The sequence below is a fragment of the Heterodontus francisci genome, chromosome 41, assembly GCF_036365525.1.
Source record: "Heterodontus francisci isolate sHetFra1 chromosome 41, sHetFra1.hap1, whole genome shotgun sequence".
NCBI classification, from domain to species: domain Eukaryota; kingdom Metazoa; phylum Chordata; class Chondrichthyes; order Heterodontiformes; family Heterodontidae; genus Heterodontus; species Heterodontus francisci.
The window spans coordinates 28,013,503-28,027,071 of record NC_090411.1 but is presented as its reverse complement, the minus strand read 5'-3'; the positions used below and the strand labels follow the sequence as shown (position 1 = coordinate 28,027,071).

The 13,569-nt window shown below is 46.3% G+C and overlaps 1 protein-coding gene and 1 long non-coding RNA gene across 5 annotated transcripts in view; one reads left to right on the top strand and one right to left on the bottom strand.

Moving 5' to 3' along the window:
* The window catches only part of LOC137353396 (uncharacterized), a 31,039-nt gene extending 25,769 nt beyond the window's left edge, over positions 1-5,270 (top strand). For all 4 annotated transcript variants that reach the window (XR_010969851.1, XR_010969848.1, XR_010969849.1 and 1 more), the window contains one exon: positions 2,833-5,270. This is a non-coding gene — a long non-coding RNA (uncharacterized lncRNA). The remainder of the gene's footprint in view (positions 1-2,832) is intronic.
* LOC137353395 (tumor protein p53-inducible protein 11-like) overlaps positions 1-13,569 on the bottom strand; it is a 117,725-nt gene that overhangs the window by 60,399 nt on the left and 43,757 nt on the right. The gene's annotated exons all lie outside the window — the stretch shown is intronic.

The window sequence follows — 13,569 nt, the reverse complement described above, 5'->3', positions numbered from 1 at the left end:
GAGAGAGAAGCAGAGTTAATATTTCCGGTCGATGACCCTGCATCAGAACTCCTCAAAGCCGGGAGGGAATAGTCGGGAATAGTCACCTGGCTATGATTTTTGCAGGATTGGCCAATAGGAGGCCATGGGGCACACTCGCTGTCCAATTGGATGGTGTCGTTGACGGTGCTATTAAGCAGCACTTGCTTAGCAATAACCTGCTCAGTGACGCTCAGTTTGGGTTCCGCCAGGGCCACTCAGCTCCTGACTTCATTACAGCCTTGGTACAAACTTGGACAAAAGAGCTGAACTCAAGAGGTGAGGTGAGAGTGACTGCCCTTCACATCAAGGCAGCATTTGACCGAGTATGGCATCAAGGAGCCCTGGCAAAACTGGAGTCAATGGGAATCAGGGGGAAAACACTCCACGGGTTTGAATCGTACCTAGCACGAAGGAAGATGGTTGTGGTTGTTGGAGGTCAATCATCTGAGCTCCAGGACATCACTGCAGGAGTTCCTCAGGGTAGTGTCCTAGCCAAAAACATCTTCAGTGGCTTCATCAATGACCTTCCTTCAATCATAAGGTCAGAAGTGGGGATGTTCACTGATGATTGCACAGTGTTCAGCACCATCCGTGACTCCTCAGATACTGAAGCAGTCCGTGTGGAAATGCAGCAAGACTTGGATAATATCCAGGCTTGGGCTGATAAGTGGCAAGTAACATTCACGCCACACAAGTGCCAGGCAATGACCATCTCCAACAAGAGAGAATCTAACCATTTCCCCTTGACGTTCAATGGCATTACGATTGCTATCAACATCCTGGGGGTTACCATTAACCAGAAACTGAACTGGAGTAGCCATATAAATACTGTGGCTACAAGAGCAGGTCAGAGGCTAGGAATCCTGCGGCGAGTAACTCACCTCCTGACTCCCCAAAGCCTGTCCACCATCTACAAGACACAAGTCAGGAGTGTGATGGAATACTCTCCACTTGCTGGATGGGTGCAGCTCCAACAACACTCAAGAAGCTCGACACCATCCAGGACAAAGCAGCCCACTTGATTGGCATGCCATCCACAAAAATTCATTCCCTCCACCTCCGACACACAGTGGCAGCAGTGTGTACCATCTACAAGATGCACTACAGCAACACACCAAGGCTACTCAGACAGCACCTTCTAAACCAGCGACCTCCACCAACTAGAAGGACACGGACAGCAGATGCAGGGGAACACCACCTCCTGCAAGTTCCCCTCCAAGTCACACACCATCCTGACTTGGAACTATATCACCGTTCCTTCACTGTCACTGGGTCAAAATCCTGGAACTCCCTTCCTAACAGCACTGTACCTACCCCACATGGATTGTAGCGGTTCAAAAAGGCAGCTCATCACCACCTTCTCAAGGGCAATTAGGGATGGGCAATAAATGCTGGCCTGGCCAGTGACGCCCACATCCCATGACATGAATTTTAAAAAATTAGGAATGGTGGGCAGGTTCCAGACACTGGAGGGCCAATAGGAGGCCTGGCCATGATTGTGGGAGGGCAACCTCTCCACTGGATGGCCAACCACCGCAACTGTGGCTCAGCGGCCATGGCAGGTGCGAGGAGGGGGTGTCCCCAGCGGGATGAAGTGTGGGCCCCCTCCCCACCTCCCACCGAGAAGCGGCCTCCTCTCACTGGCCGTATTTCCGCCGCAGAGTCGAGCTCACCCGCTGACTGGAAAATTCGAAATTCCAGTCACCGCAGGAAAGAGGGCTTAATGACCTCAAATGGCTACTCGCCACTTACAGGCAAGTAGGAATTCTGCCCCCGACCCTGCCCAGTCGAAAATAGCTCGGGGGCGGGATGGTACCGGCAAACCAACACGCCAGCCGCTGGTGGAAAATTCCAGGCCTGCCAAACTCCAGTGCCACCGTCATTGGCCCTTAAAAATCCTTGGAATCAATGGATATGAGGATAGGGTGGGAAGGTCGCGCTGATGTAAAAGATCATCCATTATTAAATGGCAGAGCCATTGAGGGGCTGAATGGCCTTCCCCATATAAATATTGTTCCAATGTTCCTCACCCTGCATCGAACTGCACCATACCTGATGTGGGAATATTTGATTCCTGACACTGAGCGTCTGAAAATTCTCCACCTCCTTGATGAGCACAAAAATGCTCTGAAACCAAACATATCTTTCCAAAGGACAGCAAAAAAAAAGCAACAGACTCTTAATGAAGTTGAATTGAACTGAAAGAAATATCACGTAGACGGAATGTAGAAATAGGCGGGGACCTTGAACTACAATAAACAAGTTACTGGCCCATTCTTTCCCATAGCTGCTTTCGAGCTGCAGTCATGCCCTTTATCAACCCTAACAGGCACTCAGAAATACAGACAAATGAGCTCTAGGGAAAGAGTTTGACCAGTTCCAATCCCTGACCTGACCTGACCCCATCTATTAATCAGGTTGCTGATAGTAGGATAGCTAATACCGTGACTCTACTTCGAACATTCTTTCAAAGGGCGGCACAGTGGCGCAGTGGTTAGCACTGCAGCCTCACAGCTCCAGCAACCCGGGTTCAATTCTGGGTACTGCCTGTGCGGAGTTTGCAAGTTCTCCCTGTGTCTGCGTTGGGTTTTCCCCGGGTGCTCCGGTTTCCTCCCACAGCCAAAGACTTGCAGGTGATCGGTAAATTGGCCATTGTAAATTGCCCCTAGTGTAGGTAGGTGATAGGGAATATGGGATTACTGTAGGGTTAGTATAAATGGGTGGTTGTTGGTTGGCACAGACTCGGTGGGCCGAAGGGCCTTTTTCAGTGCTGTATCTCTAAAAAAAACTCCTTTCTTGCTGATACTGCAGGACAGACTGATGGATTGGAGATGGCAGGAGTGACACATTGAGAGGGATGCACAACCTCTGCATCAGAAACGGAGTACTAGCCACATGGAAAGAAGGACGGATACTGAAAGGATTCATCTCCATACTTCAGTGTCTATCTCTCCATCTTCAGCCCTTCACTGTGCCTCGAGGGCCCAGATTTAACACTGTGCAAGTGGGTGGGTTTTGAGTGAGTTAAGATCTCACCCCATATGTGGCTCAGTGAGTCACACTCTCACTTCTGCCAAGAAGTCAAGGGTTCAAGCCCCCCACCCCCACCCAATCTCCAGCCCGACACTTCCCTGTGCAGTACTTTCAGAACTGAGGCCTCATCTGTCCTCTCAAATAAACATAAAATATCCCACACACTCTTTGAAGAATAGCAGGGGAGTTCTCCCTGGTGTCTTTACAATGTGTTTCTACCACCAGCTCCAATTTTCTTAACCCTACATCTCCCATCTTTCAGTGCTTATCACATCTCCGAACCCTTCATTATCTCTCCCTCTTTCTCTATTTTTTCCAATGTGTTTATCCTTTAACCTCCAAACCTTCCGTCTGCCCATCTTCCATCTCCAATATTCAGTCGCTTTCTCTATTAGTTCCCTTTTGCCTCCAATCCTATTGCTGAGTTAAATGGTCCTTTCAAAGTCTTCCAATTAATATTACAAGAAAATATTTTAGACGTCCTGACAAGAGGCCAAGTTGGTATTTTTCACATATTTCTTTCAAGAGACCAATATTAATATTTCAGGCAAATAAACATCTTAGAGACTTCCTTCTACTCATTTGTGGTTTTTGTTGCAGCCTTTTGGCAGGTTACTGAGTATTAATTCCATCTGGCCTTGTCAAATTGTACAAACAGGCAGTAGACACAAACTGTTCTTTGGAGACAGACGCCCGTCAGGCCAGTGGCCATTTGCATGAGTCACTTCCCTTGAGATTTATTACATTCCATTCCAGGCTCATCTCCAATCTCCCCTATTTCTTCTCTGCTGCCCCGTATCCTAACTCGCACCAAGACCCGTTCACTCATCACTCCTGTACTTGATGATCTACATTGACTCCCAGTCCGGCAATCCTTTAGTTTTAAAATTTTCACCTTTGGTTTCAAATCCCTCCATGGTCTTGCCTCCATGCAACCCCCTCTCCCCACCCCAACCCCTCACCCCTCTCTATGTTTAACCTCCTCCAGCTCTACACCCCTCCAAGATCTCAGTGCTCTTCCAATCGTGGCCTCTTGCGCGTCCTGAATTTATCGCCCCACCATTGGCGGCTGGGCCTATAGCTGGCTGGGCCTTAAGCTCTGGAATTCCCTCCCTAAACCTCTCTGTGCCTCTCTCCTTAGAGTCATAGAGTTATACAGCACAGAAACGGGCCCTTCGGCCCATCGTGTCTGTGCCGGCCATCAAGCATCCAACTATTCTAATCCCATTTTCCAGCACTTGGCCCGTAGCCTTGTTTGCTATGGCGTTTCAAGTGCTCATCTAAATACTTCTTAAATGTTGTGAGGGTTCCTGCCTCTTCAGGCAGTGTATTCCAGAGTCCAACCACCCTCTGGGTGAAAACATTTTTCCTCAAATCCCCTCTAAATCTCCTGTCCCTTACCTTAAATCTATGCCGCCTGGTGATTGACCCCTCTGCTAGGGGAAAAAGTTTCTTCCTATCTAACCTATCAATGCCCCTCATAATTTTGTACACCTCAATTATGTCCCCCCTCAGCCTTCTCTGTTCTAAGGAAAATAACCTTTGCCTTTTCAGTCTCTCTTCATAGCTGAAATGCTCCAGCCCAGACAACATCCTGGTGAATCTCCTCTGCACCCTCTCCAGTGCAATCGCATCCTTCCTATAGTGTGGTGCCCAGAACTGTACACAGTACTCCAGCTGTGGCCTAACTAGCGTTTTATACAGCTCCATCATAACCTCCCTGCTCTTATATTCTATGCCACGGCTAATAAAGGCAAGTGTCCCATATGCCTTCTTAACCACCTTATCGACCTGTGCTGTTGCCTTCAGTGATCTATGGACAAGTACACCAAAGTCCCTCTGACCCTCTGTACTTCCTCGCGTCCTACCTTGCATTGTATTTTCCTTTGCCTTGTTAGTCCTCCCAAAATGCATCACCTCACACTTCTCAGAATTAAATTCCATTTGCCACTGCTCTGCCCATCTTACCAGCCCACCTATATCTCCCTGTAATCTAAGGCTTTCCTCCTCACTATTTACGACAGCACCAATTTTCGTGTCATATGCTAACTTACTGACCATACTTCCTATATTCCTTCTTTAAGTCGCTCCTTAAAATCCATCTGTTTGACCAAGTTTTTGGTCACCTGTCCTAATATCTCCTTATGTGGCTTGGCGTCAAATTGTCGTTTGATAATTGCTTCTGTGAATTGCCTTGGGATGTTTTACTCCAATAAAGGTGCTATATAAATGCAAGTTGTTGTCGTATTTCTGCTTAGTTTATTGTCTTCCCTCCTACCTTTGAAAACATTGACTTGTGTAAGGGACACAATTCTATGAACACTGGGCATGGATGAGGCTAGACAGTGGCGATTGGTAAGCTGTTCAACCTTGGAGGGCATCATAGAAACAGCAGTAGGACATTCAGCCTCTCATGCCTCATTCTATTGGATCACGGCTGATATGTCCCTCAACGGCCTTTACCCGCATCATGACTGAACATATCCCCGTGCTCCACACCAGTACACCTCCTGAAACAATTGTTGGATAGAGATCAGAGGCAGATCATGGAGATACGCCATGGTATCTTTGACATTAGGTTCGTGGCACAGATGGACCTTGCTGCCTTAATGATGGCGTCTTCACCCTCTTTTAATTTCAACATTAAGCAGAGCCCCTTAACCTCAGTGTTTAGTTTAGTTTAGAGATACAGCACTGAAACAGGCCCTTCGGCCCACCGAGTCTGTGCCGACCATCAACCACCCATTTATACTAATCCTACACTAATCCCATATTCCTACCACATCCCCACCTGTCCCTATATATTTCCCTACCACCTACCTATACTAGGGGCAATTTATAATGGCCAATTAACCTATCAACCTACAAGTCTTTTGGCATGTGGGAGGAAACCGGAGCACCCGGAGGAAACTCACGCAGACACAGGGAGAACTTGCAAACTCCACACAGGCAGTACCCGGAATTGAACCCGGGTCGCTGGAGCTGTGAGGCTGCGGTGCTAACCACTGCGCCACTGTGCCACCAGTGGCAACAGGTTCTAATCCACACAGAAACAAAATATTCAGACACAGGAAAACAGAAGCCAATAGTCAAGGACGAGAAGAGGCCACTGACACCATGAAACAAATTCTCTCTCAAATTACTCCCAATAAACCAATAACTTGGGTTTACGAAGCACCATTAAGGCAGTTAAAGGTCCCAAGGCACTTCACAGGAGCGTCATTCAGAGAAATAAATTGACACCGAGCCAAAGGAAGAGTTTTTAAGGAGTGTTTTGAATGCGGAGAGGCAGTAAGGTTTAGGGAGAGAATTCCAGAGTTTATAGGGCTAGACAGCTGATGGCACGGGCACCAATAGAGAGACGAGAGGCATTGGGAATGTACAATGTCTAATGTTTTCCAATCTAATACTCTGGCAAAACATTCTGAATGTTTATCAGCCTTTGAGTAAAGAATGTTTTCTAACTTATCACTCATTTATGTCCTCTCAGCCTACTGACTTGATATCGCTTTGACGTAATACTCCTTTTATTTTTTTACACATCTCTCTGAGATGTCCCTTAACCTTTTGCTCACGAGTGTGCAGGAGTTTAAAGGGTAATCTTGGTGTTTCCAACAGGGACCCTTGCTCAAGTGGACCTTGGGTCAGGAATTCTACCCAATCACATTCCTGCAAATAAAACTTCTACCCAATCATATTCCTGTCATTACAGTCTTCCATACTGTATGTCCTCCTGAAAATATGGAGCATAAAAAAGCAAAGAAAAAGATTCAGAAAAAAATGACAAACTCACTCATCCCATCTTTCAACAAGTTCCCTTTCTCTGAACGGCTTCTCACTTCAAGTACAACTTGTGGGCGGCACAGTGGCGCAGTGGTTAGCACCGCAGCCTCACAGCTCCAGCGACCCGGGTTCAATTCTGGGTACTGTCTGTGCGGAGTTTGCAAGTTCTCCCTGTGACCGCGTGGGTTTCCACTGGGTGCTCCGGTTTCCTCCCACATGCCAAAGACTTGCAGGTTGATAGGCAAATTGGCCATTATAAATTGCCCCTAGTATAGATAGGTGGTAGGGGAATATAGAGGACGTGGTAGGAATATGGGATTAGTATAGGATTAGTATAAATGGGTGGTTGATGGTCAGCATAGACTTGGTGGGCCGAAGGGCCTGTTTCAGTGCTGTATCTCTAAATAAATAAAAATAAATGTGGTCCTGTCCAATGAGGCCTGAGATTCTGGGCTGAACGCTACACACCCCACAGGGCCCTGCCTCTATCCACAATGCATGCAGCAGCACTAATGTACGATGGGACTGAGGTAACACGACTAAGTGTTTGAAATACAAATTCTAGAAACCAGCACATGGTACAGGCCCTAGACTGCACCCTTCCTCCTGCCTTAATTGCCCTAGGCTCCAAACTTTGCCATTTCCTCCTGACCTCAACCTGACCTGGGATGCCTCCAGCTCTGAAGTGTGCTCTCCCAATTTCCAAACCCAGCTCAATTTGCCCTCCCTCACTGTCTAAGCCCAAGTTCACTGATATAAGACCCCTTTCACTACACTCCATTTCACCCCTCAACTCTAGTGTCCATTATCCCTGCATCACCCTGCCCTCAGGCTTCACTTTAGCTCTAGGCTTCAGCCCATTAACTGGGGTTACCAACTCTCCAAAATTATCCTGCTGCCTCCAGTGATTAAAGATTAATCTCCAGAACACAACTGCCAGTGTAAACCCTGGAGAAAAATCATAGGGTTATTCAAAAAAGGGTATCTTCTTCAGTTTCTTTGAGCATTTTCATTTATTAGTGGTAAAAATATTGAAAATTGGGGGGGGAAAGGCTGTTTGACAGTCAACATTAATCCAATTGGGTTAGACCAATTCTATTTTCTTTCCAATCGGCCTTGGGGAGGCAGGAATGCCTAGAGGATGGAAAAATGGAGGGAGTTTGGGGGTGGGGCAGTTTGTGTATCTAAGGGAGGTCTTGGTGGGGGTGCAGCAAAGGTTCACATGAATGATTCCTGGGTTGATAGGGCTGTCCTATGAGGAGAGATCGAGTATAGAATAGAATGATAGAATGGTTACAGCTCAGAAGAAGGCCACTCAGCCCATCGTGTCCATGCCGGCTCTCTGCAAGAACAACTCACCTAGTCCCACTTCTCCGCCATAGCCCTGCTAATTTTTTTTTATCTTCAGATAATTATCCAATTCCCCTTTTAAAAGGCATGATTGAACCTGCCTCCCCCACACTTCAGGCAGTGCATTCCAGATCCTAACCATACGCTGCGTAAAAAAAAACTTGCCTCATGTTGCTTCTAGTTCTTTCGCCAATCACCTGCTATCGCTGTTCTCTGATCCTTGACTCTTAGGCCAATGGGAGCTCTCTGGAGTTTAGGAGAATGAGAGGTGATCTCATTGAAACATATAAGATTCTGAGAGGGCTCTGACAGGGTAGATGCTGAGAGGCTGTTTCCCCAGGCTGGGGAGTCCAGAACTAAGGGTGGGGTGGGGGGGGGGGGTCACAGTCACAGGATAAGGGGTCGACCATTAGGATTGAGATGAAGGTTGTGAATCTTTAGAATTTTCGACCCCAGAGAGCAGCGGATCCTCAGTCGTTGAGTATATCCAAGCCTAAAGTTGATAGGGAATCAAGGGAGGTGGGAATCAGGTGGGAGAGTGGAGTTGAGATAGAAGATCAGCCATGATCGTATTTAATTACGGACTAGGCCTGAGGGGCAATATGGCCAACTGCTGCTCCTACGTTGTACGTTCTTATAGTGGAACCTCTCGGCAAAGACCCCAGCAGATTTGGAAAGCTTACTCTTGACCTGATGCATGACTTGAATTTATCTGCCTACTCTTCTGTTCTTCTTTTCAACTGTTTTTTTTACTAAACCAGAGATTTAATCACATTTGATGCTGTTAAAGGACAAATATACAATTGAGAAACGTGCGTGCAGGTTATTAAGTACAAAGGAAATGCAAAGCAGATCTTAAATCAATCAGAGGAATCGGAAAAAGTGATAATCATGTCGAGCACCAAAGTAAACTAGGGATTGGAAGACGAATATTGGATGATATTGGAAGAAAGATGCAATTGCAGAAATAAATTGTTTTGTAGAGCATTCAAAATATAAATCACTTGGGGATAGCCTTGGAGGCTCCTTTTAATATCCTGTTTAATATTTTTAAGTTATGTTTAATAGTTTCACCTTTAAACAATGCTACTTGGAAATGACTGGCATTAGAAATGTTTCATGAGTGCATTAAAGGCTTCCATTTTCTTGGACTGCTGCCAATGAAAGTTAGTGATGTTGCATTACATCATTTTTGACCTTTTTATTGACAGTTTCATTGTAAGTCATAATATTTTATGTTTACTTTAAGTACAACATGAGCAAAAGAGAAAGGGTGAAAGGTTGAAAGGCAGAGAGAGAGAGTGGGAGAGATGGAGCGAAAGGGAAAGTGAGAGGGAGAAAGCGCGTCAAAGAGAAAGAGAAAGGTCAGAGATGGGGAATTCTGCAGTGAGTAGCTCACCTTCTGACTCCCCACCATCTACAAGTCAGGAGTGTGATGGAATACTCTCCGCTTGCCTGGATGGGTGCAGCTCCAACAACACTCAAGAAGCTCGACACCATCCAGGACAAAGCTTGATTGGCACCCCATCCATCACCTTCAACATTCACTCCCTCCACCACTGCCACACAATGGCAGCAGTGTGTACCATCTACAAGATGCACTGCACCAACTCACCAAGGCTCCTTCGACAGCATCTTCCAAACCCGCGACTTCCACCGCCTAGAAGGACAAGGACAGTAGGTGCATGGGAACACCACCACCTGCAAGTTCCCTCCAAGCAGCACACCATCCTGACTTGGAACTATATCGCCGTTCCTTCACTGTTGCTGGGTCAAAATCCTGGAACTCCCTTCCTAACAGCACTGTGGGTGTACCTACACCACGTGGACTGCAGGGTTCCAGAAGGCAGCTCACTGCCACCTTCTCAAGGACAATTAGCGATCAGCAATAAATGCTGGTCTGGCCAGCGATGCCCATATCTCACGAACAAAATAAAGCAAAGCATCTTAAAAATGAACACATCTCTATGTGTTATAAGTGAAGATTTCTATAATAAAACTCCCTCCTAACACCTCTCCTAGTGTCGAGAAAATGGGGAACCCTTGCAAATTCTTTTGAATGCTGTAGGTGGGTGGGAATGAGAACCAAAAAAAACCAAAGGGTACATTTATTTTAATGTTGATGGGGTTGGAAGGGGATTAGAGGAGGGAGGGCAAGTTAAAATCCTAAATTAAGTCCATTTCTTGTCACTATGTTTTGCACACGACCACATTCCTGCAAGGTGTAAAATGTGATGTATCCCTTTGACATTCCGTCTTGGATTTATTGCTCTGGGGGCAGACGAGGTATTGCATAATGGATCAAATATGTAAATATAATTTTTTAAATGAGTGACGATTGGATCGAGGATAGTTTCCAGGCACGCATGTGCTTGTAATAAATTCATCACTCAGTCCCTCACCCCCGCACCATCTCCCAGTCCCATCAAGTGGCTGTCAGCAGCTGAAAGGCAGGTATTCCTGAACCATCCTGACTCACCCCTCTGTATCCCCACTCCCCCCCTCCGCCACATCACCCCTCCTCACCCTAGTTGTCTGCTGCTGCAGTATAGTGTGTCAGGGGAATCGAGCCAGCCTCCCTCTGTAAAGTAGCCAAAACTGCACCACATTTAATAAAGAGGTCTTGCCAAGAGTCCTGCCTCACAGTGGCTGCATTCTTCCATTCAGATATTTTATTCCTGTCATCGCCTTGGAGGGACTGACTCATACCAGCATTACGGGATCCAGGGCACCAGCCTCACCCAAGCGCCAATGCCACGCGTGACCCCAGACTGGCTATTCCGCTTTGGAGAGCGTTGTGGTGGCTCCCCAATCCTGCCCTCGTACAGGCACTTCCCAGAAAAAAGCGCAGGAGCAGGAACCCTGGCTGTTTTAGAGTCATAGAGTTATACAGCACAGAAACAGGCCCTTCGGCCCATCGTGCCTGTGTTGGCCATCAAGCCTATCTATTCTAATCCCATTTTCCAGCACTTGGTCCATTGCCTTGTGTGCTATGGCGTTTCAAGTGCTCATCTAAATACTTCTTAAATGTTGTGAGGGTTCCTGCCTCTACCACCTCTTCAGGCAGTGAGTTCCAGATTCCAACCACCCTCTGGGTGAAAAAATTGGTCCTCAAATCCCCTCTAAACCTCCTGCCCCTTACCTTAAATCTATGCCTCCTGGTTATTGACACCTCTGCTAAAGGAAAAAGTTTCTTCCTATCTACCCTGTCTATGCCCCTTGTAATTTTGCATACCTTCCCTAAATTAAATTTAAATAGCGCCTTTCAACATACTCAGGATGTCCCAAAGCACTTTATAGTCAATAAGGTACTTTTGAAGTGTAGCCACTGTTGGAATGTAGGGAAAGTGAGCAGCCAATTTGTGCATAGCAAGATCCCACAACCAGCAATGTTAATATGACCAGATCACCTGTGCTTTTTTTCAGTGATGTTGATTGAGGGTTATATATTGGTCAGGACACTCCCTTTGCTGTTCTTCAAAATAGTGCAGTGGGATTTTCTACATCCACCTGAGAGGGCAGACAGGGACTTGGTTTAACATTTCATCTGAAAGATGACACCTGTGACAGTGCAGCACTCTCTCAGTACTGGACTGGGAGTGTAACATATAATTTGTGCTTAAGTCCCTGCAGTGGGACTTGAATCTATGAACCTACTAACTCAGAGGAGAGAGTGGTACTACTGCACAACTAAACGGAGGGAGGCATAGACCCCAGGACTGCATACGTGGAACACAGGGCCTACAGAATTCTGCTCTTCCCCATCATTAGTCCCACCAGCGGGTAATGTGGTGAGGTTCTTGTGGTCAATGGAGATCATTAAAATCCACATTGTGGTACTTTAGTAGAGGGGGCTGTGTCTCAAGGAGCCCATTCTGCTGAGTAACTCTTATGAAGCTCTTCTGTGTTTTATTCCTACTTGAGATACGTTCAAAATCACACGTCTCGCACTGCATGCATTGGCAGGTTTGAAGATAAGTTGATGGATTGCTCAGAGTGAGCTGGTGCCTCTTGGCAACTGACAGTGAGTCACACACAGGGTTGTGAGACGGCAGAGAGCAGTGAGCTAATTCCTTATCACCCAACGCGTGCTGTGTAGCAATTATTAGAACAGGAAGACACCAAAGTGATGGAGAGGTTGCAGAGAAGATTTAGAAAAGAAAGACTTGCATTTATACAGTGCTTTTCATGACCATCGGACTTCTCAAAGTGCTTTACAGCCAATGAATGTAGGAAACTGGAATGGTTCCAGGGATCAGGGGCTTCAGTTATGCGGAGAGACTGGAGAAGCTGAGACTGTTCTCCTTAAAGCAGAGACGGTTAAGGGGGGATTTAATAGAGGTTTACTAAAGAAGTTGAAGAGCTTGTCAAGAGGAAGAAGAAGGCTTATGTTAGGATGAGACGTGAAGGCTCAGTTAGGGCGCTTGAGAGTTACAAGCTAGCCAGGAAGGATCTAAAGGGAGAGATAAGAAGAGCAAGGAGAGGACACGAGAAGTCATTGGCGGATAGGATCAAAGAAAACCCTAAGGCTTTCTATAGGTATATCAGGAATAAAAGAATGACTAGAGATAGGTTAGGGCCAATCAAGGATAGTAGTGGGAAGTTGTGTGTGGAATCGGAGGAGAGGGGAAGTGTTAAATGAATATTTTTCGTCAGTATTTACAGTGGAGAAAGAAAATGTTGTCGAGGAGAATACTGAGATACAGACTACTAGGCTAGATGGGATTGAGGTTCACAAGGAGGAGGTGTTAGCAATTTTGGAAAGTGTGAAAATAGATAAGTCCCCTGGGCCAGATGGGATTTATCCTAGGATTCTCTGGGAAGCCAGGGAGGAGATTGCAGAGCCTTTGTCCTTGATTTTTATGTCGTCATTGTTGACAGGAATAGTGCTGGAAGACTGGAGGATAGCAAATGTTGTCCCCTTGTTCAAGAAGGGGAGTAGAGACAGCCCTGGTAATTATAGACCTGTGAGCCTTACTTCAGTTGTGGGTAAAATGTTGGAAAAGGTTATAAGAGATAGGATTTATAATCATCTTGAAAAGAATAAGTTCATTAGAGATAGTCAGCACGGTTTTGTGAAGGGTAGGTCGTGCCTCACAAACCTTATTGAGTTTTTTGACAAGGTGACCAAACAGGTGGATGAGGGTAAAGCCGTGGATGTGGTCTATATGGATTTCAGTAAGGCGTTTGATAAAGTTCCCCACGGTAGGCTATTGCAGAAAATACAGAAGTATGGGATTGAAGGTGAATTAGTGCTTTGGATCAGAAATTGGCTAGCTGAAAGAAGACAGAGGGTGGTGGTTGATGGTAAATGTTCATCCTGGAGTATAGTTTCTAGTGGTGTACCGCAAGGATCTGTTTTGGGGCCACTGCTGTTTGTCA